The following is a 26,148-nucleotide window of genomic DNA, read 5'->3' as shown; positions in this document are numbered from 1 at the left end:
CCAGTCGGTCCAACATGCCTCTTCAATAATCATCTAGCTCCTCTTAATCCACAGGTTCCTCTAGGTGGTAGATCCATCTTACCCCTCCAACCCTCGCACCTCAGCCCTGAGGCCCAGGGCTCTAGGAAATTCCAGAGCAGGGGCATTAATCCCAAACATATGTTCGGAAACAAAATAATGCTTACTTTTGAGCTGATATCTTAATACGGTAGGTGCCCATAGGAAAGAAAGAATAATCTTAACTGTACATCATTACTGGAATCAAAAGAGAGAGTGAATTTATCTTTGAATGTACTGATGGAAAGGAATTCAGCTTTATTGCATAACCTCCCAAAGAACTAATGCAAGTCATGATTACAACAAACTTTTACGGTCTTTCTCTCTGTCTCTGTGATGGTTTTTATGTTTTTGTTTTTAGTTTTAAAAACCATTCTCTATCTTAGTGCTACTGAGTTCAAGCACACTCCACTGAAGAGCTCGTTCATGCTCATCACAGCATCTGGGTTGTATTTGGGGAGGTCCATAGAACTTAATTAGAAAGAAAGTTGGCTCTAATTTTGTCTTTTAGTCCCCCCACTTGAAAAAATAAAGCCTGGTTGTTTAAAGACCCTTTAAAAAAAAAAATCATTCTTTAGTTTCCTCTTGATTTGTGTTTATTGCTACAAGCTTTCCCAGGAGAGGGCTGAAGGCAACCCTAGAACAGTTCAGGCGTTCAGTTTTATTCCTTTCTATCGATGGGCTCCAGATAAGAGCCCTGAAGAAGGGAACGCATTCAGCCTTCTCCGCAGGACATCAGTAGTTTATAATAACCTCTCCCACAGCCTCAAGCTCTCAGCACTATTCACTTTGTACTAGTACCCTTAACAGCACAAAGGAAGACTTTGAAAGCCCCTGGACCCCGCATCCCCGCTGAGAGCCCAGGACGCAGGATACTGCACAGCAGTCTTCAAAAAGCCCCCTAATTTTATTTCCATCTCTGATTTCTAGGCCAGAGTCTTCTGCTTGAACACGGGGCAGCACAGCTGTGTAAATAAATACGACTGCAACAGGCCCAGTGCTTCCTCCAGCCGCCTGCTGCACTCACAGAGGCTCCCTGCTGATTGTGTGTGGGGAGGGTGAAGACATGGACCAAAGGTGCTGCAATATGTGGTATTCTTCAGAGAGAAAAGTGTCTGGTGTAAGCACCTAGGAGAGTGTTCTGTATAAAATAGGGAGGCAGGGTTGCTGGCCAGAAACAACTGTATCACATTATTATAGTTAAGAACTTTCATAAAACCATTTTCCTAAAACCAGTCAACCATTCATTCAACAAACATATATCGAGTATCCACACATACAACACATTTTTCTACGTGTTTATGCAGACACTTGACAAACCTCAGTGAGGTCTGTCTGTGCCTTTATGGCTGTGGATCAGAGCAAAGGGACAAGCAGTGATTAAAAGTATAGTTTCTAAAATCGAGTGGATTGCATTTGAGTTCTAACTTCACTGCCTACTGGCTGTGTGGCCTTGGGCAAGTAAACCCTTTCTGAGCTTCAGTTTTCTCATCTTTAATATTATCTTCCTCATAGTATTGTTGTAAGGATTCAATGATGAGCCTCACAATGTTTTCCACATAACAAACTCTCAATATAAAGATTAGCTATGATATTAGATAGGATCTGGACTAAGCTGCTGGTGCAAAGAAACCCCCAAATTTAGTAGCATAGCATAACAGAAACTTATTTTCTCTGTCCAGAGCTAAAAGGTCAGACTGTATCTCTTTCATTTTCAACATGTAGCTTCATCTCTAAAACCAAGATAGTTGGTCTTCCAACCCTTACCACATCCCAGCCAGCAAGGAAAGAAAAAGGCCGGGGAGGGCATGCTTGTTTCTTTAACTCAGAAGGCACACACTGTTTCTGGTTCTATTCCTTAGTCATATAATTGTGTCAAGCTGCATGAGGAGAGTGGGAACTGTAGTGTCTAGCTGGCCACGAGCTCAGCTAAAACTCCTGATGTCTGTTGCATGAAATAGTGGGCCACGAACCATCTCAGCCACGGCTCTCAGTATTACCTAGCCACAGGTCTAGTGCCAGTCACTGCCATAGGAGCCTGGGAAGATCATAGGAGGTAGATTCCTAGACACATGGGGTGAGAAAAAGACATTTTCAATAGAGGGACAGAGATCTCAGAGGCATCAAAGAGGGGTGTGTTCAAAGAATATTGAGAAGTCCAGACTATCCGGAGTGCAGCGGAAAATAGCAGAACTGTGTAGGAAGCGCAGCCAGAGCATAGGTTAGCAGCAGATCGTGAAGGGCCTGAGATGTCTGGGCTATATTTTTCAGGCAGTGAGGAGATAGTACAGTTTAAAAATAAAGAAAAAGCAAGGGAGGGAAAGATAGGGGATATCTGACAGCAGTGAATAGTCAAGGAAGAGAATGACCAATTGGGGAAGTCATTTCAGTAAACCAGGGACGAGATTTTGACGGCTTGGCCTGGGCCTAGGGGGTGGTGGAGTCAGCAAGACACAGCCAGATGGGAGGCACCTTTGGAAATAGAATCAACAGGATATGATAATTGATTGAGTATGGGTATGAAGAAAATGGGTCAAGAATGACCAATTTATCAGCCTTGGTTTTTGTCAGGACGACACTATTAGAAAGTACAGGGAAGCTGGGAAAAGGGAAGAGAAGAGCCAGGATGGGGCAGTTTCCAGTGGCCCAGGGGAGGAGAGACTTTCATGGTACTCTTATGGTTGAATTTATGTTTTTGGAGAATTGTTTAATGGCTGCTTTCCTCCACTAGACTATAAACTCATCTGTTGCTGCATGACAGACCATCTCAAACTTTATGGCATAAAACAGGCCAAGAAAGTAATTTATTATTATTTCCCTTGGTTCTTAGGGTTGACTGAGCTAAACTAGGTGATGATCACTCAGGCTCTCATTCAGTTATAGCCAGGCGGAAGCTAGAACTGGAAATGTCTCAAAAGCTCACGTGTCTGGTAGTTGATGGTGACTATCAACTGAGACTTCAGGTGGGACTGTTGGTCAGAACACCTATATGTGACCTCTCCATGTGGCCTGGTCTTCACGGCACAGTGACTGGTTCCAAGAACAGGCATCCTAGAGAAAGCCAAGGAGAAGCTGTACTGCTGTTTATTGTTGAGTCACACAGTGGCATTTCTATTGCATTCAGTTTATTGGACTTTAGTCACCATGGTCAGCCTGTATTATAGGGTGGGAGGAATGCTAAAGAGTTTGTGGACGTGTTTAAGCCACTGCACTCTGGGAGTCACAGGGGCCTGACCTGTCTTTTTATTTATTAGTAGTATTATTTTTAATTTTTATATATTTTTTATTGATTTTAGAGAGAAGAAGGGAGAGGGAGAAAGAAACATTGATGTGAGAGAGAAACATCGATTGGTTGTCTCCAGTATGCACCCCAACCAGGGATTGAACCCACAACCTGAGTATGTGTCCTGAGGGAATTGAACCTGAGACCTTTTGGTGTATGGTACCATGCTCCATCCAGCTGAGCCACACTGGCCAAGGCATGGCCTGTCTTTTTAAAACCCATTATATTTTTAATGCTTACGAAGAAGTCTTATATTGTGTGGTCAGTGAAATTTATGAAACAAGTGCCTAAGGAGAAAACCCAACGTGTTTCAGTGCCACCTATTATTCAGGGTAAGCACCGGGGAATGCCGGTACTCACTGTTTTCACTAGCTGGCACCTGGATGGGCGTCACTTCTACACGAGGAACTCGACTTTCAGCAGCTGCCACCAACATCACTGGGAGAGCGAGAACATCACAATCCCTTCTTATTAAGCCATTGGCTCCTGAGTGTGGCACAACTGGATCTGAGAGGTGTTAAAAGATAAACTGAGGCATATTAAAATTTTTAAGAGTTCTTTTGTGCAAAAATTGATTTGAATTGGGCAGCATCCAATCTAGCAGATAGAAAGAAACTCCAAAAAATAAGAAACTTTTATATGCAGAAGAGAGCAGAAACAAGGAAGTTATATGAGGCAAAAAACAAACAAAAGAGGGTTGGTTATTGCAAGGTTACCTTCCTTTAGGGCAGGGGTGGGGAACATTTTATCTGCCAAGGGCCATTTGGATATTTATAACATCATTCTTGGGCCATACAAAATTATCAACTTAAAAATTAGCTATGGAAAAAAGCTCCTAGATTTATTGAATTTCGAGTCCTGCCTGTGGTTGCCTTGGCTGGGCCAGACCAAATGATTTCGAGGGCTGTATATGGCACGAGCCGGACATCCCCAAGCCCTGCTGTAGGGGATAGCTGGGGTCTATCAGGCAAATGACCTCATCAGGCAATTCCTGACTGACTGGTTTGTTTCCACTTCTGGCAGAGCAGATAGTTGTAGTCTCACTTTGGTGGCCCGGGGCTTAGCATACGGGACTTTATTTTGGGCCTGCTGTTTTGTTTTTAACAATTCTCCCTTTTTGATCAGACTCTCAGCCTAATTGAGAGATCTGATATAAATTTAAGGCATAAATGCTACTTTCAGCTACTGTTCTGTAGTTCTTGAGTTTCTGCTGAATTTCTGCGTGGCATTCACAGCTCATCACATTCTTTAAGTTGGTCATTCTCTTTGTTTCTTTTCTGATGTTCTATTCTTAGGGAGGTCATTTGCTTGGTGGTTAGTGGCTGTGAACAAGCATTTAAAGCTTTTGAGAGAAAACAATGTACCAGGAAGATTACTATGACTAGTATAAGCAGGATGATTCCCAGTGTCTGGAATGCACCTGGAAGCCATAGCCTTCAAGACCCAAGCCAATCAGAATTAAATACGGTAAAGAAAGACTCTTTTGAAGCAGTCACTTTCTTAAGCCATGTGGTTTGTTCAGCAATCTCACGTAGCTGAGCCTTGGCTTCCCCAGAAATGTCAATCCACATGCAACAAGTGGTGCTGGCCACAGCACCAACACCCCCCTGCTCAGCCGAAAGAAAATCAGGGGTTCTTCTATTATCAAGAGCAACTTCAGCCGGAGAGTCTAGGGATTTTTGTTGGGCGGCTATTACAGCTTCAGCAGCAGATTCTGCAATATCTTGAGTTAAGTAAGGAGAGCTTCCTGATCATAGCCTCACAACCCCAAACCTGAGGAAGCTTGCATCCTGGCTCTGTACAAAGCAAGGGACACAGGGCCAAGGTAACAAAAATAGAACTGCCCGTGTGGTCTACAGACCCGTAAATTTACTGGAATGTCCATGGCTGTCACCTTTCCAGTCCTGAGCCACAGACTCAAACAGGAATTACCAGGAGGCCTTCATGATTCAAAATTAGCTTCCACTGGCAGAATCTCGAGCTGACCTGGCTAGAAGTAAGTGCATATGAGGCTATTGTCAGGAGAGCCTGCTATGGTCAGGGGAACTGACTTTGATAAGAATTCTCACCTTTTACTGGCTTCTGACAGTTTTCCCGAGATGCTGTCTGCAGGATCCGGAGTGAGTGGGGTGTCCCAGGGGGTCTCATACTGCTTAGCAGAAACCGTAGGGGGGTAAAAACAATTTCCCCTCTACCGTCTACACTGGGTGCCTGGCTGAGATCCCTCTTCCTCTAGGGCCCCTTGTAAACGAATAAGCTTGTCTAGGTTAAAAATTCTCCACTGTGACCAGTGCAATTCCAGATTATTTTTGGTAAGATGAACCTACTTGTTCAGTCTTAAAACAAAATTTTTCTCACCTGAGGCCTCACACAGGCCCCAGTCCTTTTCTAAGTCAGATTCAGTCCCACTCGGAGAGGTTTCTAAGTCGGACCCAGCCTGCCTCCCCCCGTTTCCGGGCTCAGCCCAGAAAAACCAAATAAAGCCTGACATTTCCTAACGCACAAGCTGCAGAGCCGGCCGGAGGGGACGCCCTAAGCGCAGAGGCAGCGAGGAAGCGGCGAGCCGAGGGCCCCACAGGTACCTGTCTGCTGCTCCTTCATCCCCTGGGCTGTCGAGTCTCTTTGTTTCCCCTTCTGACACTAGAACTGTTAGAGACAAACTGAGGAATATTAAAAAATTCAAGAGTTTATTTGAGCAAATAAATTGTTGCCGGTTTCAGTTGGCAGCATCCAACCTAGGAGACAGAAAGGAGCTCCGAGGGGCTGCCCAAGATGAAAGAGTTTTAGGCAGAAGGGAGCGGGAACAAGAAAGTCATGTGAGGCCCCAAAGCGGGCTGGTTATCGCAAATTTACTTTCCTTTAGGGGATGGCAGGGGTCCCTCAGGAAGATCACCTTAACTAGTGTTGATCAGGCATTTTCTGATGTCTGGTTTAAGATCCCATTTCTGGGAGAGATAAACTATAGTTAAGTCAGTTTGGTGACATAAGGCTTAGCATAAGGGACTCTATTTTGGACCCATTGTCTTGTTTTTAACAGAGACAAACCTGAACCACATGTCTCCATCCTAAAGGAATTTGGTTTTTGCTTTTACCCAAAGGTAAAAAGGTGAGCGTAGCATTTTTCTGCGGCATAACTAAACTAACTACCACAAATTGAGTAGCTTAAAGCAACACCCATAGTTCTGCTTGTCAGAAATCTTGTGTTCTCTGCTCAGGGATTTACAAGACTCAGATGCAGGTGTTGGTCAGACTGATTTCTCATCTAGATCTTGGGGTCCTCTTCCAAGCTCACGGGGTTGTAGAAAGGTTCAGCTCCTTGTGGTTGTAATCCTGAGGTCTTCGTTTCCTCCCTGGCTCTCAGCTAGTGACGGCTCTGAGCCTAGAGACTGCCTGCATTCCTTGCTGTGGTGCCCCCTCCATCTTCAAAGCCAGCGATGGAGACTTTCTCTTTCATTGACTTCCTCTCTTAATGATTTAAATTTCTCTGACTTTCTAGGACTCTGATCTCTAGACATAGATTTATTTAGTTGTTTTTAATTTATCTTTACTCTTGAAAGTATTACATATGTCCCCCTTTTCTCCCCATTGACGCCCCTCCCCCCTGCTCCCCTCACCAGACCTTCCCCACACTGTTTTCTGTCCAGGGCTATGCATATATGCATATAAATTCATTGATTAATCTCTTAATTAATCTGAAATATGCCAGTCTGTCACATGCTTCACTGTCTCTGGATCATTTTTGTTTGTCACTTTATTTTGTTCATTAGATTCCACATGAGTCAGATCATGTGATACTTGTCTTTCTCTGACTGGCTTATTTCACTTATAATACTCTCCAGGTCCCACCATGCTGTCTCAAAGGGTAAGGAATCCTTCTTTTTTGCAGCTGCATAGTATTCCATGGTATAAATGTCCGAGAAGATGCTTGATATGATTTTAATCTTCTTGAACTTGTAGAGACTTGTTTTGTGTCCTGACATGTGGTCTGTCTTTGAGAATGTCCCATGTACGCTTGAGGAGAATGCATATTCTGTGGCTTTGAGGAGAAATCTTCTGTAAATGTCAATTAAATCCACCTGATCTAGCGTGTCAGAACCACTGTTTCTTTGTTGATTTTTTTTTTTGTCTGGAAGATCTATCCAGTAAAGCCAGTGGGGTGTCAAAGTCCCTACTGTGGCTGTATTGCTGTCAATCTCTCCTTTAAAGTCCTCCAGAAGGCTTTTGGTTTTTTTTCCAGCTTTAGACCCAGATTTAAAAGGTTAAACCTGTGATTAGGTCAGGCTCACCTGGATAAGCTCCCTGTTTTAAAGTCAGTTGATATGGGAATTTAATTACATCTGAAATTGGTGTTTGAATACCTGGGAATTCATAGTGTTAGTGTCGGAATAACTGGGAGAGGGTGTGTGTACATCAGAGCTAGGAACCTGAGAGGCAATTTTAGAAGTCAGCCTTCCACGATGGGAAAGTCCCCAACAGAGAAAGGTGTATGGACGGTTCCATCCAAAAACTTTACAGGCGTCTACCACAGGAGGAGAGAGGGTAAGTGAAGATACAGGAAAACTGAAAGGTAAGCATCTGAAGCTGAAGTTATGAATTCCACTGAGAAACTAAATAGAGATGAACGGAAGGAATGCAAAGCAGTGTTTGAAAGCTTGGCTGAGGTTAGATGCAGAAAAGATCAGTAGACTTTCTCGATGTTATTAATGAATTTCTTAAGCAATTAACTGTAGCAATGAGTATAAAAAGATGGAGAAATTGAATGGAGATGTTTGCATAGCACAGGGATTGGCAAGGCAAGCGAAACATTGGTCATGGAGGCAATGGGTCATAGTGAGAGCATCATTGCAGGGAAAGGAGCTGGAGGCCTGAATTCTCTTTCTTTGCGTATAAAGTGAGGTTTTGCTGTGGAAAATGTCCAGCCCTTAGCACTATAGCATCTATGGTTGTATGTTGTGGGCCCAGGGTCCTGCTGAGTTGGAAGGTAAGCGAGTAATTCTAGTAGAGCTGAAGCATAGGGACTGGAGGTCACGATGAGGTCAGAGGTCAGTTCATTAGGATTCGATGGAATAAGAAAGTGAAAGGGCAAGAGAGTTAGGTAAGAAGCTGATTTTAGACTACTTCCCATAAAACTGAAAACTTTAGGCAATATTCTTCCTTTCCCCCTTCCTTTCTTCATTTTATTATTGTGATGGATTTTACTTCTCCATATGGTATAAACCTCAGAGTACTTTTTTTTTGGTTTGTTTTAAAAGTCAATTATCATTGAAAAACTTTTAATATTGAGGAAGAAATGCTTTTTATATTTATCTCCGTATTTACCGCTTATGACACTCTCATTGTTTTGTGTAGGTTCCCTGTCTTTCTGCTGCAGGTCCCGAGTTGGGGTCGTTCTGACTGGGGAGGGCAGGACCTGAACTAGATGCTGGGGGGGAGTTTGGAGGAGGCGAGAACAGGGTGCAGGCGGCTGGGATGGCTCAGCCTCCCACTTTCCCATGTGCTTTCTCTAAGGTATTTCCTCTTTTCGTCTCTTTCAAATTCTGGTGGTGCACCTGCCATTTTCCTGGGAGTGATACTCTTACAAAAGCTTTTATTGAGTCTTTAAATAGATAAACAAAATAAACAAATAATAGAAATATGTATTCACTGTAGAATACTTTAAAAATATTGAGCATCCTTTGAAAACAAAGGTATGCATATTTCCACTAGCCATGGACAATTACCTTTGACGGTATTTCCTGTTAATAAAATAGCTAGTTGGAATGATATAATACATAAAGTTGCACATCTGATTTTGAAAACCTAACATTATAATAAAAACATTTTCCTAAAATTTCTAGCTCTGTTTTTACTTGTTGTATTAGCTTGGGCAAGTTACTTAACCTCTGTAAACTTCAGTATTCTCATCTATAAAAAGGAGATAGTAATAGTACCTCCTTCGCAAGATTTCTGTCAGGACTAAATGAGATTATCTCCCTCTCTCTATATAATGTATAGCTATAAGATTATATATCTCTATCTCTGTCTCCATCTATCTTTATCATCTCTATCTCTATCTTAGTTTGTGCCTGGCATATGCTTAGCACTCGTTAACTGTTAGCTAATATTAATATTTTTCATGTCATGCATGAATTCATTATATTATTGAAGTATGAGTTTTCAATGTGGGGATAATATGTTATTGTATAATGTATCATTATTTATTTAACTGCTCGCCTATTTTGGACATTTGTATGGGGTAAAAGCTGTGCTATTATAAATAATTTTGTGATGAAAGTTCCCTGAATATAAAACTTTGCCCACCTTTCATGTGAAGCAGAAATCCTGAGTGGAAGGAGTTGTTGGAGGGAAGGAAGAAAATACCTGTGGAGGTGGTTTCGTCACCCACCTCAGCCCAGAGTCTCCCCAGCCCCTGGGGCCGCCTCCCACGTTAGGCCCCCGAAAGGACAGCGGCTTAGAGCTGGCCCCTAGGGAAGCCTGGGCTGAAGGAGAAAGGAGGTCGCTGTGGGAGATTTCTAAGTCTTCCCTCTTTTTTGTCTCAAATTCTCAAAGGGTGGGGACTCACTGGATTGGGAAGACCTGAGGTTCATTTCCTACCGATGACTGACTGTGTGACTTTGGGCAAATTGCTCAATTTCCCTGGGCTTCCCCCTGGGTAAAATGAGGAGTTGGGCTTCACTTCTAAAGTGCCTTTAAATGATAGCATCCTACAGATCTAAGACTCGGGTAGCTGCCGGTATCAGCCTCCCCTACTTCCTATTTCAAGTGGAGTCTTCATTCATTCATTCATTCATTCACTCATTCACTCATTCAAGAAGCATTTATCCAGCACTATTGTTCACCTATCACACAGGAATTACATGGTCTCCTATCCTTGATGAAGTCGCAGGGAAATAGGACAAAGAATTGTATTGACATGTTGTGCTAAGTGCTGTAATAGAGGCTGTTGCTAAACCCTAGGAAGGACAGAAGGAGATACCTGTTTTGTTTTCAATGGTGCTGGGTGGGTGGGTCATATTAGCAGCAGGTCACGTACGAAAAAAGGCAAACTGTCCCCAATCCCCTTTATGTATAAGCCTGGTCCTGAATATTAATGAATGCGCTCTTGTCTGTCTTAATATATGTCCATTAAGCAAACTCTGTCGAGAAGCTCCAAGATGGGAGCGGGGGGTGTCTATAAAGAACAAGACCTCGGCCGTGCCCCCCCAGGCGGCGATGCAGAGAGGCAGCTGTGAAAGCAGCCGGCCGTGGGAGGTGGGAGCGTTTCCACAACGCGCTGGGAGGGAGGTGCGGGGCTGAGCTATTCCTGAGAGGCCTCGGACAGTGTTCTTGGTGGCTTGGTGGCGAGAACGCCAGGTGTGGAGTTGAGGGCCCGGTTCAGAGCTGGGAGCTTCAGTAAATAGGCAGAGTGGAGCTGCAGTGTCCCTGGGACACTGACGACAAGGCCTGGCTCCCGTCCCCAGCTGCTAAGCTCTTGGTGCCCGGCTACACCGGGCGGGGGTGGCTGTGCTTCTCCCGAGGGCGTCTAGATGAGGTCCTGGGTTTGGAGTACTTGGCACCGCCCCAGTATTCCTGTGGTTCTGGGAGGAGGAGCATATGGGCTGGGGCCTTAAAGAACAGCCTTGCCCAGGGGGCTTTTTCAGGAGGATTCCAGCATTCGCCAGGGAGCTGTGGCTCGTCGCCAGAAGGGTGCCGTCCCCTGGAGTTGCCGTGGGAGGTGGCGAAAGCACTCAGAGGAAAGGGAAATGCGCCGAAGGGGAAGGGGACAGTGCCAGCTGCCCACACTGCAGTCCCACCCGGCCCAAGTGCCAGCAGGGGTGGGGGCTCAGGCAGCTCGGGGGTGACTGCTCATGACATGCAGGCCACCTTGTACCCGGGAGGACGCGACAAGGAGCTGCATCGCTCTACCTCTGCCCCTCCTTGTTCTGTTCCAAAGGGAAAGCTGTGTTGAAAGGGCTTTGGAAAAAAAATAAGTAGGGCAAGGGAAAGACAAACCAAGCAGGGGTTGCCAGGACAATATGCACGGGACGGCTGGGCAGAGGGTTTGCCCTGTGCAGTGAGAGAGACATGCCCGAGAAGCGCTGGGCTTTGTTCAGCATTCAGACACAATGTACAAGATCCAGCGGGACCCTCCCCATCACCCCTCCTTCCTGCCACCCCGAAGTCCACCCAGACAGAGAGAGAGGATTCATTGGGTGTCGGGTGCTTCGAAAACAAGGTAGAAGAGAGGGCAGGTAGGCTCAGAGAGAGGGACACGCAGGATATCCTAGGGCACGTTCTGGGCTCCGGCCTGGAGAGGGAACCTGGCCGCACAGCAGAGCAGGGACTCTTACCTCCGCGTGCGGGGAGCGCCTGCTCTGTGTGTGAGGCTGAGACAGGCAGCTTTTTTTGAATGGAGTAGTAATTGTAGCATTTGCAATGTTATCTTGGGGTGTGTTTACTATGCCTGCTTTCCACACAGCAGATTTCTGTCCCAGTGTGCTCCTCCCAGGGTAGTATTGGTGCCTGGTGAGATCACTGGGTGAGGCTCTTAGTGTCTCATGCCAGCAGGGGAGCAACATAGTTAGATGCTAAAAACAGGGACCCTGGGGCCACACTCTCTGGTTTTGTGACCCAGCTCTGCCACTTGGACAAAACTGAACTTTTGTGGAATTTAGTTTCCTCATTGGTAAACTGGGGTAACAGTAGTGTCAGCTGTAGGATTGTTATAGGATTAGGTAGCTTTATGCACATGAAGCACTGAGAGGACTGCCTGGCACATGGCAGGAACTCATTACCATGCATGTGGTTCTTAGATGAGAGGCAATAAGTGTTAACTGTTGTCAGGAAAATTACCATATCAAATACTTTCTGAGTACCCATCCTATGCGTACTTATGCTGCTGGACTGAAGACAAGTGTTTTGCCCAGAAACTTGCTTTCTGAGGTGGATACACCGGTGTGGACACGCACAAAAGTGGAAAAATGAAATGAGAATAAGGCATGAAAAATAACACATCAACAATGACAGATCCGAGCTTAAAGCGCGAACCAAAATTTGCACTGCCTCTCCTAACAAAGTAACCTCATTTCTTGCTGGTAGGGCTTTGAAACTGGTTGATAGGTCAATTTGTAGCTGTTAAACAGCCCTGTCCCTACCTGGAAGAAGGTCTGCATTAGAATATCACAGGGGTCATCCTTGTCCTGGTGAGGAGTGTTCCAGAATAATACTTTATTAATTATTATAATAAATAATAAAATACTCAGTGTTATGTTGTAATAAATATATTTATAGTAATATTTTATTTCTATAATAAGATGTTGAGAGATATACTAGCTTTTTTGTCATTTAGTCATCCCAAGAATCCTGTGAGGCAAAAATATTATTCCCATTTGACAGGTGGTAAAACTGAGACGTAGTTGGAAATTGCCCAAGTCCACATATTTAATAAAGGTAGAGCTGGACCCTGGCTGGTTTTTGCTCAGTGGTTAGAGCATCGGCCGGCAGACTGAAGGGTCCTGGGTTTGATTCTGGCCAAGGGCACGTACCTCGGTTGCGGGCTCGATGCCCAGCCCCAGTTGGGGCATGTGCGGGAGGCGACCAATCGACGTGTCTCTCTCACATCGATGTCTCTGTCTCTGTCTCTGTCTCTCTTCCATTCTCTCTGAAAAGCAATGGAAAAAAGATCCTCTGCTGAGGGTTAAAAAAAGAAAACTGGTATTTAAGTTAACAACTCCTTGAATCAAAGCCTATGTTCTTGATGACAAAGAATCCAAAGCTAGCCCGGCCAGCATGGCTCAGTGGTTGAGCACTGACCCATGAACCCGGAGGTCACAGTTCGATTCCCTGTCAGGGCACATGCCTGGGTTGGGGGCTCCATCCCCAGCAGGGGGCGTGCAGGAGGCAGCCCACCAATGACCCTCATCACTGATGTTTCTATCTGTCCCTCTCCCCTCCTCTCTCTGAAATAAAACATATTAAAAAAGAAAAAAGAAAGAATCCAAAGCTAATAATTGGATGATCAAAAAGAAATATAGCTAAAGACAGAAATTAACAAGATTAGATAAAATGGGGATAGATGGAAAATTCTGAGTGTGCCTTCATAAAACCAGTCGTTTGAGTCTGAAACGGAGAAACTATGGCTTAATAACAGTTTATGTGAAATACACTTAGGTTTACTTCTCTTTTTTAGATTTAAGTTTAATATGAGCCAACAAGTATATAACATGGCTCCCCATCAAAGCTGATTCCTGTGGTTGTAGCAATAGAAGCATTATCTGCAGAAATACAATTGTAAAGGGACAGGAATTGGCCCATAGAACACTAAGAGAGCATTCATGACAGTGAAGGGTCTGGAAAATATGCTGGCTTCTAACCATTTCAACAATGAGGAATTGTTGAAGGAATCATAGTGTTTGTTTTTCTTTTTCCTAGAAAGCAGTAATAATCATCATAATAATACCTAATTCTGATAAAACAGCTCCCTGACCCAGGCATGTTTATGCGTATTAACTCTTTTATTCCTACAACACCTTCATGAGTAGATCTATTATTATTCCCTTTTTGTGGGTGAGGAAAACTTGTTATGCAGCGTAGATAACAAACAGAGTAGCCCTTTACCTTGTGTTTGTAGCTTCTGCCAAGGTCACACTGCAAGACACACCTGCAGTGAACAGTTTTTACTTTGACATGTGGTTAAATCTGAAAGCGGACTAATGATAACTGGTACCTCTTTGCCCAGCTGCTTCCAGGTGCAGGGCAATTACCCCCTCGTTTTTCAAGAATAGTATGTGGAGGGCTAGCGGTTGAAAGGAAATGTGTCCCCACTTGAGCTAACTCCTCTTGCTCGTTGACAAGTGGCTGCCTCTGCTGGCCACTTGGTCAACAAGCCAGTTGTGCCCAGGCATGTACTGTGGCCAGAGAGATTCACAAGCCATGAGACTGTCCCTTAGTGAGCATAAGAAATTACAGGTTAGGTGTATACAAAATATGTGTTGGATATAAAGGCCGAACAGTCCCGAGACAGATCGATATGCGGAAAATAGTATGAACTCTCTTGCTGCAATGGTAATGCTACTTAAAAATTGTGCAAAAAGTACTTTCAGCGTCAACAAGCTCAAAAGCAAAAGCTACAACAACAAAACCAAAGACCTGAAAGAGCGTATTCAATAAAAAATAAGGCCCTGAATGTTCCTTTCTCAAGATAGTTCATAACAAATACAAAACTTGCACAAATGTTTGTTGACATTTGGGTTTTAGTGATATCACTAAACATATAAAAAGCAGAGACACACATCTGCTCAAGAAGGAACAGCACTTACTTCAAAGTTAAAAATTATTTTAAGAGGATTGTGGCCAAAGGAAACAAGTTAATATGTGCAGCTGTGGAAAGGTAACATTTACACTTGACTCTTTGAAGTGTGACTTTTCATTTAGATCGAGGCTCTGTTCTAAATTTATTTCAATCATGTTCAACTTCAGAATTTCTTGTGCATGTACAAACCAATGTTAAAGTGTTGGCTTCATTAGCAATAAAAGAATTTTGTAAACAGTTAAATAATTCTAGTTTTATGTTAAGGTCATCAGAGACTTCAAATAGGAAATCAGTCAAGTTAATTCCAGTTAATGATTCAATTCTTTTTCCATCTCACAATTCATGAAATCAAAGTAAAGCTTTCAGAAGTTCATCTGTTGAAGGTGAAACATCTGACATCTTTGTAACACTGTGATAAATTCAGTTAAAATTCAACATTGAAAATGAAATTATTTGTTGCTGTGGTGATATTATAAATATAAATTTTGGCAGAGCCTGGAACCATGATAAAAACTCTGTTCTAATCATAACTATGAAGCAGAAATATACTTTGAATTGATTTTGGTGCACATACAACTTCTAATTGAATCCAAACAAATTTCAGTATTTTACCAATTGAAATAAAAACTCATAGTGATCAAATATTGCAAATATTTTTGTATGTACACAGAGTAACTGCATTATAATTTGTGTGTGTATGTGTGATGAAGCTGATGTTAAAAATAAACAAAAATTTTAGCATGGCAGTATGTACCTTCTCTTTGTCATGCATCATCAATTGAATCATAAATGTTTGAGCTTTCTGAAAAATTACATGGAACATCAACTTAAATGTCAACCATGGGAAAGAAATACGCTAAATTTTTGTTGCATTTTGTTAAAAGTTAGTTGGAAATATTTAATCAAATTATTCTACAAAGGGAAGAACCCAAACCTTTCGCTTTTAAAGTTCATGGTAAAATGCAATTATTTAAAAACAGAGCTTGTGAATAGGGAGGTACTGGGGTTTATCCAATAAATTTATCCAACAAAATTAATGAGAACTCAAGTGGCGAAATAGCTCAATATGCAGGGAAAAAAATCTTTTGAGAAAGATTTTCTTTTTAATCTGATAAGTTTATATTCCATTCTGGAGTGGATTGAAACTGAGAAGGCCTGTGATGTTACATAATCTAAATTTAATTAAACATTTAGAAGAATCATAAAAAGGATACATTTTAAAATAGATTTTATCTCATAAAAATATTTACTGAAGAAAGTACTCTGGGGTAAAAGAAAAGTGCCTGTAAAAATATTTGGGTTGAAAAATTTACAGATCTTAATTTAAAAATTTAAAATTGGGAATAGGTTTTGTCTAGCAGGCTTTGCTTGGACCTTCCAGCACCTCTAGGGAGAGTGGTTTCTTGAATAAAAATATTATGGTCAAAAGAAAGGGGGTCAATTGAAGCTGTCATAAATTTCAAATTTATTAATCATATAATTCAACAATGAAGAATATTGCAGGCAATTTTATAAGAAAATTAAAAATAATAATTTCATATTTTAAAAATTCTTCATAAAACACCAATGACATGGGATTATAGACAAAGATAAAAAATTGATTCAAAATAATTGAATATGTGCCAAGAATAATTATTTGAATTTTATTATTTTTAATGTTCAGATAATTAATATGAAGACTTAAAAGTTTTGTCCTCAAATACTCAAATATATTATTTTAACTTTTTAAGAAAATTTTATTTTTGAAAATAATTTTTGATAAAATAATTTACAAGTTCTTCAGTAAAGTAACATTGATTTATTGGTCAACTTAATAAATATTCAAAAGATTATATAATTTTAATTACTTGTCTTCAGTTTTTGTTTTGTTGTAATTTCAAACTTATAGAAAAGTTGCAAGAATCTTACAAGAAGCTCCCATATTCCTTCACCAGTTTCCATTTTGGTTCATTTACTTTAACATTTTCCCTTCTCTCTCTGTCAAATCAATGTGTTCATGTATATACAAACTTTTTTTTCTGGACCATTTGAGTGTAAGTTCAAGACAGCACATCTCTTTTCTACTGAATCATTTCATATGGGTTATCTGAAAATAAGGATATTAAATTCAGCAAATTTAATGTTACTATAACTATTAACTAATCCATAGTTCATATTCAAATTTCATCTCTTATTGCAATAAAGTCCCAGGATCCAATCCAGTTCCCACATATAGCAGTAGTTGCCAGGTCTCTTTGGTATCTTTTGACCTGAAATAGTTCCTCGGTTTTTCTTGGCTTACTTAACCTTGACATTTCTTAAGAGAACAAGCCAGTTGTTCTGTAGAATGTCCCTCAGTGTGGGTATGATTAATTTCAGGCCATGCATTTTTGGCAGGGATGCAGTGATATGTCCTTCTCAGTGCATCACACTGAGGCCCAGGGTACAGTTTGTCCCAATATTAGTGATGTTGACTTAGATCTCTTGGATAGGTGGTGTCTACCAGGTCTCTGCCCTGAAAGGTGGAGATATATTTTGTGAGAATTACTTGGAGATTATGTAAATCAAATTTTTACCCATTATATTTAACATCTGTTGATTTTATCATTTGTCCTAAGTATGACCAGTGGGAACTCCTTCAAATTGGTCTTAGTTCTTTTGATATGATCTCTTATTCTTTAAGCATTTCCTTAATTTTCTTGCCTTTACAACTTTAATAGTCCTGTTATTGAATGTCCTCAAAGACATGTGTGCCATCTCTTTGCTGTCAGGACTCTTGACCGAGACACCCTCCTCAGTTAGAATGTGTGTATGGGTCGCACTAGTGAGCAATTTGCAAAGATCCGAGGAGCCTTCTAGGAGGATTATAACGGAGACTCCAATACCCTCTGTTTCGCAGATTAATGTTAACAGACCAATTCTCTGCTAAATTGAGGAGGCTCAGATCGAGGGTCAACTGGTGGGTAGGGACCTTCACGATGAGAGACAGGAACCGAAGTCAAGCAAAGGGTTGACTTGGAGCACAGCATGTGGCCAAAGCAGCCAGTTCTTCCTGGTGCAGCCTTCCTGGCACCGTGGCCATTTCTCCAAAAAACAGCTGCGTATAATCATTTAGAACAAGCCAGGCAACTAGTAAGTGTGCCCTTGGTGTGTAGTTGAGTATTGCCCACCTTAACACTTCTTTCTGTTTTTCCATATTCTACCATGAGAAACTCTACCTTGAGAGACCAGTGGAATAGCTGTGGATTGCTATCCAGGTCCTTCTCTGTAGTGGACCAGTGGCCAGCACAGATGTCATGGGTCACCACTGTTCTCATAGCAGTGACCAAGTACTGTGTCTTAACTATCAAACCACCCGCTTTCCACAGATGCTACATCAGCAGCAACTGCCGCAGATCCTGGCACCCGTCAGTGGCTGGACTTCTCATACTTTCCAGTTTTCTCCCATCATGAGGATCATAACCAGGATCCATCCCTTGGGCTAAGACTCTGTTTTTGTTTTTTTTTCTCTTGGAATGGGAGGAGAGACACCTTGAAGAAAGGCAATACTTTTTCACAGTAGACGAGCAGGATGCATAGTTATTTAATGTGAATATTAAAAAAGACAGCCTTATTTTATTCCCCATGTTGGTAAAGAGAACATATAAACCCCACAAGCAAGCTGAGAGATCTGTCTAAAACTGCAGGCAGCAGAGTCAACAAGAACACTAGAACTGTTTTCTGTGTTATGGTCTCTATCAATACTGGTGATTTTAGGGCAGGACGTTTTGTTGAGAATACATTTACCAAGTGGATAAATTCCTCATATTTGTGTAAGTCTTCTTCCTGAAGAAGGTAGAATTTTAGAATGTCTTATTTTTCACGGTATAACTTTGGGGTTGGTCAGATGTTGACACCAATGATGAGGATATTTGTGTGGAGAGAACACAGAACTAAACGTAATGGTTATATTTACTAAGCTATTGTTCTTGTGATCTGTTTTTACTCTGTTTGGGCCAGTGTGTTGATTTTGAAATGTTTATCTGCCCTTGGAGATTTCAGTGATGAGAGCATTTTTAAGAACTCTTTAAAAACCTCTGCTGTTCTTTAAATGCAATCACCTATTGGCATGTGGTCAAGACAATTCACAATGAAACATTTGTCCTTTGAAATTCACCCATATCCATCAAGCAAAAGCTTGTCTAGCTAGTTGCTTTTTCCAGGGGTCCTGATGGGGAGACTTGCTGCCTGTATTGTGTTTTTTTTTTTTTTAAAGTATGTTTTTATTGATTTTGAGGGCGAGAAGAAGGGAGAGGGAGAGAGAAATAGGACAAAAGCTGGGACGTATAAAAGGATGTAGGGTGGATATAGATTGGTGTGACCAAGGCTGGAACCCCTCGTGGAGGGTGGACATTATCGCCAGGGCAGGCCAGGGGGAATGGAAGGGGCGGGAACTCACAGGCCCCCTCTTTCAGGGGTAGGATCATCTGTTCTGCTGACACCTCTGCAGCCCTAGCCTTTCACGTGCTCTCTCATGTCCCACGTTTGAGGAGGGGTGAGAATATTGGGTATGAGTGACAAGTTGGGAAGCGAATACACACCTTTCCTCCTGACCCTGGAGTCTAGACAGGGTTTCAGGCAACTGGTTTCCTCCAGGTTGCTGGGTCACAGGCACCCTGACCTTGGTGTTACAGTCGAGTAGCCAGGAAAAACTGGGTAGAAGTAAAGTGTGTGTCAGCTGTGGGAGAGAGGACTGCACGGAAAAGGTAGGACTCCAGTTCACCTTGAGAATAAGTAAGGGTGCGCAGAGGGGATAGTTTGGGCTCAGGCCCAGGTGTGACGTTCACAGGGTACGTCGGTGGGAGAGCGTGAAACTGGGCGCCAGTGAACAGCACACTTACGTCCAGGACAAAGCTCATGTCAGAGAGGCTGTTTACAAAGCATTCATATTGATGTGGGGGAAACACTATAGGCTTCTGAGCATTGGAGTGAAAGTGACTTGTTAGGAAGATTATTCTGATGGATGGAGACCTGGGAGTTTCAAATTATATATATACATTTTCAACCCCTGGGTTCTTATGAAGTGGAAGAAAGCTTTCGTATCATTTTTCTCATAAGCAGACTCAATCGACATTCATCAGCCTCTTCATCATGATTGAAGGCTCTGGAGTTTAGGGTAAGCATAGGAATTGTTAATGAAAAATGACCTGGAGCCTGCGGTCAGTAGCTAACATCAGCAGGCATGTTATCATCACTGTGCCACATGCAGTGGCTTTTCCTGAGTGTTTTTCTCCCTCCCTCCCTCCCTCCCTCCCTCCCTCCCTCCCTCCCTCCCTCCCTCCCTCCCTCCCTCCCTCCCTCCCTCCCTCCCTCCCTCCCTCCCTCCCTTGTTTCCTTCTTCCTTCCTCCCTTCTTCCTTCCTTTTTTAAATCTCTGCTTGCTTCAACCTCAGGGGACAATCTGTTCAGTGACCAGAAGGAAAACCTTCAAAGAATTTTCTTGGATAAGGCCCACTCATGTGGTCAGCGGTGACCTCATCTTACTGCTCTGGGGGCCCTGGTTTGGGATTTGCTATCTCGAATTCCTTCTTGAATAGGAAGCAGAGAGGGCCTTCTTTTCAAATCCTCTCTCATTTTGAAACACATCAGAAGCCATGAATTAGCTTGTTAAATGTTTGTCCAGATTTTTTATTTTTATTTTTAAATAACTTAGTCCACTGCTCTGCTTATTGTCAAGCATCGTTAGAGACAGCCAACTGTTTATATTCTTTCCACAAATAAACACAGAGTGCGGGGTCTGGGGAGGTGCAGGGGTGGGGAAACTAGGGCTCTTCATCTTGCTAGTAAAAATCTCAGAACGGTGAGGAAAGAAGAATGGAAATACTGGTCTAGATTTTCCTAAATTAAATCGCAAACTTGATATTTCTGCCATCGGTCACGATACTCAGCTCATGCAAATGTTCACACTTCTCTTTCTTTGTGTGTCTTCAAAGGTGAGGCTCTGCAAAGAGGGCTCTGTGTTCCCCCACTTCATTTGCTCTTGACAGCAAGGCTCTCTGGCTGACTCCCACCACCCCTTGCAGGGGAAGCCAGTGTCCGGGCATCTTTCTCCTGCCCGGTGCAGCCAGCTGTGCATGCAGATCCAAACCCCTCATCTAGTTACCCCTCTCTCCAGTAGCACAGAGGCTTGTGTACAGTCACTTAGAATAGCAGCTGAGAGGATGTCTAGAAAGGGTGGGAAGAGATTGGGGACAGGTCTCTTGTTACAGCCCCAGAGAGCGAGGCTCCGCCTGGGACCGGACCTGCTTCCAGAAACAGCAGAGCCTCTGACTCACGCCTCTGATAGGCTATTATGGTTTCCTGGCTGCAAAGCTGTCCTTTTGAAATGCAGAGGGGTTTTTTTCTTTTCTTTTTGAAATTTAAATTCTTAAGTATCTCTATAGATGACTTTCCCTGTTTCATGCTCTCATGGTCCTTCTTGAAGCTTTCTTTACAATATCCATTTGTCCAACTAGATTTTAAGTTTTACTCATGCAAGGACTGAGTGTCTGCTCTATTTGCTACTGCATGTCCAGTATCTGGAATAGTAAATGGAGCATGGAGGCACGTGATGATTGTTTGTTGAATGAATGAATGAACAAATGAATGAATGGATGGACAATATGTTTTTCCTATGCAGCCCTGCCAAGGAGGAAAGATTTAAAGAGGCATTTGACCTCCCAAAGCTATAGCAGGGGGATAACAGAGGATCATGTGCTGGAATTTCCCTAGGCTTTTATTTGGGGCACAATTCAACAAGCATGGTCATCTGGTTTCTCTGCTACAGTAGAGCACAAGTAAATTGGAGCAGGGAGATGAGAGCTGCTAGAGAGAGGCTGATAGAAAAAAGGAAAAATCTACAGTCTGACAAAAGTGAGGCTAAGTTTAGCAAAGTGTACGGTGTGAGGCCATTGAATGCGGGGCCTAATTACCCTACAGCCTTTCCAAGCATGGAGATCATCCCTATATTATACTGAAATGTCAGTATTGGGCTGGCAGTGAGAAGTTTCATTCCTCCAGGAAGTTTACTTATGTGGACTAGTTTATTTCCACATGATGCTGGGCACTGAGGTGTTAGCACGTTTTGGCATTTTGATTTTATGTCTCCAAATCCTTTAGAAAATCTGCCACTTTTCTTCGACATGGTTAATAACAATCGTATCCTTTTTTGTTTTTACTTCACAAAACATAAGACAAGATGCTCCCCAGTGGCCACAGCTTTGCCATCCTTTTGAGAAGGAGCATCTTCTCCTAATTCAAACTCACAAAGAGTCGATGCACATTTGTATCAGAAAATTTCTTCAATAACAAAAAAAGAAAAAAGAAAAGAGACAAAAGTGATGCTGAGAGTAAAGATGCTAAAGTGCAGTCTTATTTTGACACAGCTGAAGAAAGATTAGAGACATGCAACCTAGGAAGGCTGAGGAATTTTATCCAGGCAATGGAGTGGCGGGTGTTTGCTGAACGAAGCCGTGGTTCTTCCAAAACCCTTTTTATGTTCATGCCACGTTGAACAATATCTGCTTCAGATTTCTCGGTAAGAAGAAAAACATTGCATGACTCAAGCCATAAAAAGGTGTACCTATTCCAGAATTTAATACTGGAGGGGACACATGGGTTTCTCTTTGTCTGTGCTAATTCTGTGCAGGCACCAGGTTGTCTAGCTTGAGAAATGTCACTCAATAAACCCCCGAAGGAAAGTACATGCCAAGCACTATTAACATGAAATATCAAGAAACTCTCACATTGAAATTATTATTGGAAAAGAATTGTCATCAATTATGGTCAGGATTCCGATACAGAAATGGGGGCCTGGGAGGCCCTGAACCTCAGGATGAGGCAGCCACTGAGGCAACAGACTGAGTCCCACATCCTGGGAGGAAGTTCCGAATGGAGGGAGCAGCGGGACTTCCAAGGGCACGGCGGGCCAGACGGTGGGGACCAGGACAGAGTCTGCATTGCATTAGTGCCCTTCTCAGCTTGCTCCCCACCCACGGGTGAAGTCATAGCGTTCAGTAAAGGACTCTTTCTTCCTGCACACTGATGTCTCCAGGACTCTCTCTCTATTTGTTTCAAATTTGTTTTGTAGAGTTTTCTTGGGATTGTCACAGCTCAGTTTTGCAGACATTATAGCTCTCCTCTCCTTTTATTATATTTTTTGCTGACCTTTTATGTTATATTAGCTCTCTATGTGTTTGATCTTTTCCACAAACTGTTCCAAACCAAAGACACTTTTAGAGTTTTGTTGAATCATCCCTACAGCTCTAAAGACAAACTGTGCTGACTTCCATGGGCCCAACTCTGGGCCCTTACTCCAGCAGGGCAGTGTGGACAGATAGGAGCCAAAATGGCTTTAGGTTTTGTTGTCAAACAAGGATGAGATTCCCATTTCTAGGTCTGAATTTCCTCATCTGCAAAGAAAGGAATGATAAAAAAACAAAACAAAGAGCTTGCTATGTAAGGCGCCATGCCAAGCACTTTAAACATCTCGTTTAATTTTTATAAAAATTCTGATGTAAGTACTATTATTACACTCATTTTGTTGATGAGGAAATTGAGGCTTAATGGAGGAGAGTAACCTGCTGAAGGTTATACAACCTGTGAGCCAACGAGTGTGGTTTCTTAACAGCTCTGATTCTAAAACTTAAGCAATGGTTGTAAATTTTACATCAGAAGGTGTATATGAAGTGCTTATTTACTAGATATTATTATTTTATTAATTACTGAAGGCAAACCTCATATTTCTAATTCATTCATTCATTCATTCCGTACTTATGGAGTCCCTATTACATGCTAAGCTAAGCATTCTGGCACAGCAGGGATGAGCTGGAAAAGGCTCCTGTCCTCATGGAGCTTATTTCCTAGAGGTAGGCAGACCAAAAATTGGTTGGAATTATCTCAGAAAATGATAAGTTATCTGAAGAGAATCCGGAGTGACTGGGGTGGTGGTGAGGACTCTTAACTACATTAGGTCAGGTGGTTTGGGAGCCTGAGGACATGTGGTAGACAGAACAAGGATCCCCCAAGATAGCCCTGTCCGAATATTCAGAACCTGTGAGTATGTTACCTTAAATGATAAAGAGGGATTAAGATTGCAGATGGAATTGAGATGGGGAGATTAGCCTAGATTACCTGGATGAACCCAATGTAATCACAAAGGTTCTTAAAAGGAACCTTTTGTCAGTTTCATTTGTCAGTATGTGCCACGTATATTACACAAAGGGTGAAATGCTTCAAAAACAAATCAAAGTACAATGGCTCTCCTTAGTGGGCTTTTATTTTCTGCTGAATTCTGATTCCCTTCCTAAGAGCTCAGAGTTCCACAGAACAGATTTTATTATTAAATCTTTGATTATAGAAACTTACAGGTTGAACACTGGAGTGTGGCCTCATTTTGTAGATGGAGAAACAGTCCCAGGGAGTTAAAGTGACTTGCATGAGGTTTCACAACTAAGTCAAAGCTGAAGGACAGCAGAATATGCCAGCCCAAAGTATGTTGCTTTGGTATATTGATTATTTTAAGCTGTAGACATTTGAAGAACAGTAAATGCAGGAAGAAGCTTTCTCTGATATCCTCTATTTTCTAGGAGGTAGATCCTCCCAAAGGAACCTCAATTGTCATAAATCCTCTCTTCAAAAGTCTCATCAACCAGAGAAGATTGGCTCTTATTATAGGAGATGAGAGTAGGAGTCCACACCACACCCAGACAAACTTTGTCACAGACAGTTATACCTCTCAGCTCTTCTCCTAAGGGCCTATTCATCTTTCCTCAAATTCATTTACTTTCCCCTAAGAGACTTACATTTCCTCTGCCCTTTCCCTATTAAGATGGTATTTAATCTGTAATTCTAAAGCCATCTTTCATTTACTTACTTTCCCTGAGTATCTCCCATGAATACATGTGGTATACATGTTAATAAACTTGTTTTTTTCTTGTTAATCTAGCTTTGATTACAGGGATTTCAGTTAAGAACTCAAGAGAGTAGAGGGAAAATGACCTTTTACCCTACAAGGCAGATCTAGATTAGAAAAACCCTAGTGCACCATTCTTTCTACAGATGCATCTTCTGTTCTGAGAGAAATAAGTGCTATCCTGTTCAGTATAGAAGACCTTTCCCTATGGCAAGTCTTTCTACTAGTAGTTCCCAAATGAAGAGTTTTACCAGTGAAACAGGTTGACAAAGAGAATTTAAAATGGCCTTTGGAAGGATATACCATGCTCACGGATTGGAAGGATTAATATTGTTAAATTGTCCTTACTGCCTAAAGCAATATATAGATTCAGTGCAATCCCTATGAAAATATCAATGGCATTCTACTTAGAACTAAAAGAACTAAATCTAAAATGTTTATGGAACCACAAAATACCTCAAGTAGCCACCCCCCCCAAAAAAACAAACCCCCCAAAAAACAAAAAAAAAATCCTTGAGAAAAAAACAAAGTAGGAGATCAAAACATTATGGTACTGCCAGAAAAATATATAGATCAGTGGAATAGAATAGAGAGACCAGAAATAAATCCTTGTTTTTTGGTCAATTAATCAATGACAAAGGAGGCAAGGATATACAATGGGATAAAGAGATAAAGATGGTCTCTTTAACAAGTGGTGTTGGGAAAACTGGACAAGTACATACAAAAAAAAAAAAAAGAAATTATACCATATATAAAAATAAACTCAAGTTGAATTAAGGTTTCAATGTAAGACCTGAAACCATAAAACCCCTGGAGAAGTACATAGCCAGTAAACTCTTTGACATCAGTTCTAGCAATATCTTTTTGGATATGTCTCCTAGGGCAGTTACAACAAAAGCAAAAATAAACAAATGGGATTAACCAAACTAGAAAGTTTTTGCACAGTAAAGGAAACCATCAACAAAATGAAAAGACAGCCTACTGAATGGGAGAAGATATTCATAAATGATATATCCAGTAAGGGGTTAATATTTAAAATATGTAAGAAACTCATACACATTAAGTCCAAAGAAACAATCCAATTAAAAAATGGACAGAAGCCATGAATAGACATTTCTCCAAAATTGGCCAACAGACATGAAAAGGTGCTCAACATTACTAATCATCAGGGAAATGCAAATTAAAACCTCATTGAGATGCCACCTCACACCTCTCAGAATGGCTATCATCAAAAAAACCAACAAATGACAAGTGCTGGTGAGGATGTGGAGAAAGGGGAACCTTGTATACTGTTAGTGAGACTGTAAATTGATGCAGCATGGAAAACAATATGGGGTTTCCTCTAAAAATTAAGAATAAAGCCATGATATGACCCAGCAATACCACTTCTGGGTATTGATTTGAAAAAACCAAAACATGACTTTGAAAAGATATATGTACCCCTATGTTCAGTGCAGCATTAATTACAACAGCCAAGGTATGGAAGAAACCTAGGTGTCCATTGATAGATGCATGGATAAAGAAGATGTTATCTATCTATCTATCTATCTATCTATCTATCTATCTATCATCACCTATCTGTCTACCTATCTATCTACCTATCTATCAT

General features: G+C 41.9%; 1 protein-coding gene across 1 annotated transcript in view; it reads left to right on the top strand.

Moving 5' to 3' along the window:
* Nucleotides 1-5,836: 5,836 nt before the first annotated feature.
* RANBP3L (RAN binding protein 3 like) overlaps nucleotides 5,837-26,148 on the top strand; it is a 179,585-nt gene continuing 159,273 nt past the window's right edge. Inside the window, exon 1 of the mRNA XM_081132550.1 lies at nucleotides 5,837-5,918. The gene's annotated coding sequence lies outside the window, so the exon portion shown is untranslated. The remainder of the gene's footprint in view (nucleotides 5,919-26,148) is intronic.

This window comes from Miniopterus schreibersii (assembly GCF_964146895.1).
Source record: "Miniopterus schreibersii genome assembly, chromosome: 3".
Taxonomy (NCBI): domain Eukaryota; kingdom Metazoa; phylum Chordata; class Mammalia; order Chiroptera; family Miniopteridae; genus Miniopterus; species Miniopterus schreibersii.
The sequence above is the reverse complement of the archived record's forward strand: the minus strand, read 5'-3'. Positions and strand labels throughout refer to the sequence as shown.